Genomic DNA, 3,271 nt, shown 5'->3' with positions numbered 1-3,271 from the left:
ATCTAGTAACCTATGAATATCATTTTTTGTCTTATCCTTTTATTATAATTTTAATATATTAAAAAATTAAAAAATTAAAAATTAAAAACATTGAAAAGAAACAAATGTGTGCATAGGCTATGGGGAAGGCATCGAGCCTTGCTCCCATCCCTATCAATCATGTGTTCCTAACTTCTGCAATGAAGGATTTTTAATTTGAAAAAGGCACCGCCACTGCAAGTCACGTTGCCCACTCGGTAGAACAAAAACAAAGAACAAATATGGAAGTTTGAAAGGATGATCATGTGGTCTGAACGTGGTACCATTGCAATAGACTGAAGAATTCATTTTTACCTATTATCAACCATGTAAAGGAGGAAAGCTCTTTTTTTTCTTCTTCTATAGAAATCAGAGCTATAACACAACAAAAGGGACTCTTATTATTATTATTTTGCCTTTTGGTTACTCTTGAGAAAAAGAAGAAAAGGAACAAAAAAAAGAGAAGAAGAGGAAGGAGAATCGGAGAGAAGCCTCATGTCTCTTTGAACAAAAACACCCACAAACCCAAATACTCAAACTTTCAAATACAAAACAGCAATCTCGTGAACCACCACACTGTTGCTGGACTGCCGTGTAGCACCACCACAAATCCACCTCAAGCTTTGTTGTTTCATCTCCTTCGCGCATCAATAGCTCACCGAACTGTTCCCATCGCACAACAGCAGTCAAACGCCGTGTCGCACCATCACCGGACCACTGCAAGATCCACCTACACGCGCGCTATGCACGCCACTTGACTATTGCGCGCTTCCATGCCAACCCACTCCCTCCTTCATCGTTCTTGTTGTAGATTTTCCCGAATAAACCTTTCTGAGTCAACTATATGTCATTAGCTGTTAACATTTGTTGTTAGGTTACAAAAAATGAAAAGTTTGATTTGGGTTATGTAGTTAGTATATTTCGTTGGGCTGGTCATGTTTCTTTTTTTAAAAAAGGAGTGGATTATTTATTGTGACCAAATATTCTAAAGATAAAAATGACAAAAAAATAAATAAGTAATGCTGAAAATAAATAAATAAAATAATAGAAAATATGATATTGAAGAAAATATCAAACATGGTTTACTTTTATTTTATTTTCATACTTATTTTTCTTTATGTATTGTCATTCTATACTTTATTTATTTTCTAGTAGAATAGGAAATGAAAATAATAACATCAAGTCTATTTTAAAAGGATTAGCTGAGTTGAGATAAATGGTTAATCCCGCAATCTTTTGAGTCATCTTAGCCGTGACGGCTTGGTGATTTAAAATTTATTGTAAAATTTAAAATAATGAAAATAAAATTGAACTAATTTTTAAAAGGATTAGCTAAGTTGAGACATTGTTAATCCTAAAATTATCATTAGGTTATTTTAGTTGTGACAGCTTGATAATCCGAAACCTTCAAATATGGAAGTTCTAATAGAATTATATTTTTTTAAAAAAAATTAAAATCAATCAACTTAAAAACATTTTCTACAGAACGACGTAGCTTTGAGTTCCCCATTGTACCGCAGGATACGTCAGAGCGGGACCCATTCCCGTCAAGCACAAAATAAATTTTCAAAAAAATAGTTTCTTTTCTTTAATCAATTTTGTTTAATTCTTTGGGAGAAATAAATATTTAAAATTTTATCATTATTACACAATAAATGTGAGGTAACGGTTTTTTTAAAACGGATGTTGTAAGGTGCTAACACCTTCCTTACCCGTAATCGACTTCTAAATCCATTTCTGTTTTCAAAGACCAATTTTCAAACAAAAAGGGTTTTTCCAATGTTTTTCCAAATAAACTTTGATGGCGACTCAATTGTTTTTAAACTTTCAATTCTGTCGCTGTCACGTCGCGATTTGGTTGTGACAGCTGGCATCTCCACTAGGGATATTTAGAGAGTCAAGTCTGTTTTATTAGTTGTGCAAATTATTCCTAAATTTTTATTTTATTTGTTTCATCCATCTTTTATTTGCTTTATTTTTTCGCGTGTAAATATTGTTGTTAAACATTATGTTTATACATCTATGTTTGTCATGTATTGCTGGTATATTTATAACTAATTAATAAATATGTATCCTCTTTGGTTTTAATCTTAGGGTAAACAACCTCAGTATATGTTCTTCTTTGTCTTTGTTTTACAACTTTGGGATTTTAGTTATTTTAGAATGTACAAGTTCATATGCTCTTTTCACACACTACACTCACACAACTCACACACGTTTATAAGTAAGCCTTATACTTGGGTCTAAGTGAACATAAGATAGAAAAGAGGTTTTGTAGTGGTATCCATTTTGGATGTGCATCCTATTTGGTTATCATGAAATCCTCATCTAGAGCGTGACTCTTTCAGGATTGTAGCCATTTTGGATGTATGTCCTGTTTGACTATCTTTTTGAAATGAGATCTTAGCTCTAGAGACCAATGTAGAATATTAGTGCCACCCAATGAGAGATTTCACGAATTAGAAAGACATACGCCCAATCCCTTAGGCTTTCCTAATTTAGGACAATAGGAGCATGCTTTCTCTCTATATCCCTCTCCTACTTTTTTTTTATGTTGCAACATCTGAGCATAACCATAAGCATTCAATGTCATGCACTCAGGAGGTCTTTCTCTGCCCGAAGTTTGAGTAGCAGGCCAAAGTATTATTACACTTTTGATACTAGGCATCATAATCATGTCCTATTTCGCCTTATAGGTTCATAATCCAGTGAATTTTATTCATGCATTTTCATCAATAAAGAATCCCTTTGTTTTCTAATTTCAATACCATTTACATAACATAAAATCTTGAAGATATTTTATCTTCAGCATCCATAACATACATATTTTATTTTAGCATTGCATACTCATATTCTATTTTTGTCAATGAGAGAATAATTGACAAGAAAGCCAAGTTATTTATGCGGCACCCTTATAGGACTCGCTCTCAAGCCAGGATCATGGATGAACTAGAACAAGGGAATTTCAGAGAAGATGTGAATAACTTGAAAACACAGATGACTCAAATGCTGGAGATTCTGCAATTGTTGGAAAAAAAGGAACACAGACGGGACCCCTTCAGTGGTAAATGACGGGCAGGCAGGTACACCATCTCACCCACCGAGATTTTCCCCAATTCCCATGCAGCTCCGAAGTTCCAACCCTCAAGGAGTACTTATGCCCGCATCCACCAATCACTAATCCACAAGAAGTCCATGTACCATCATTCCCTCTATATGGACTACCTCCAGGATTTGTACCACCACAAGCCAC

This window comes from Gastrolobium bilobum, unplaced genomic scaffold, assembly GCF_033153095.1.
Source record: "Gastrolobium bilobum isolate Gb01-03AN ecotype WA unplaced genomic scaffold, APGP_CSIRO_Gbil_v1 utg19044, whole genome shotgun sequence".
NCBI classification, from domain to species: Eukaryota; Viridiplantae; Streptophyta; class Magnoliopsida; order Fabales; family Fabaceae; genus Gastrolobium; species Gastrolobium bilobum.
The sequence above is the reverse complement of the archived record's forward strand: the minus strand, read 5'-3'. Positions refer to the sequence as shown.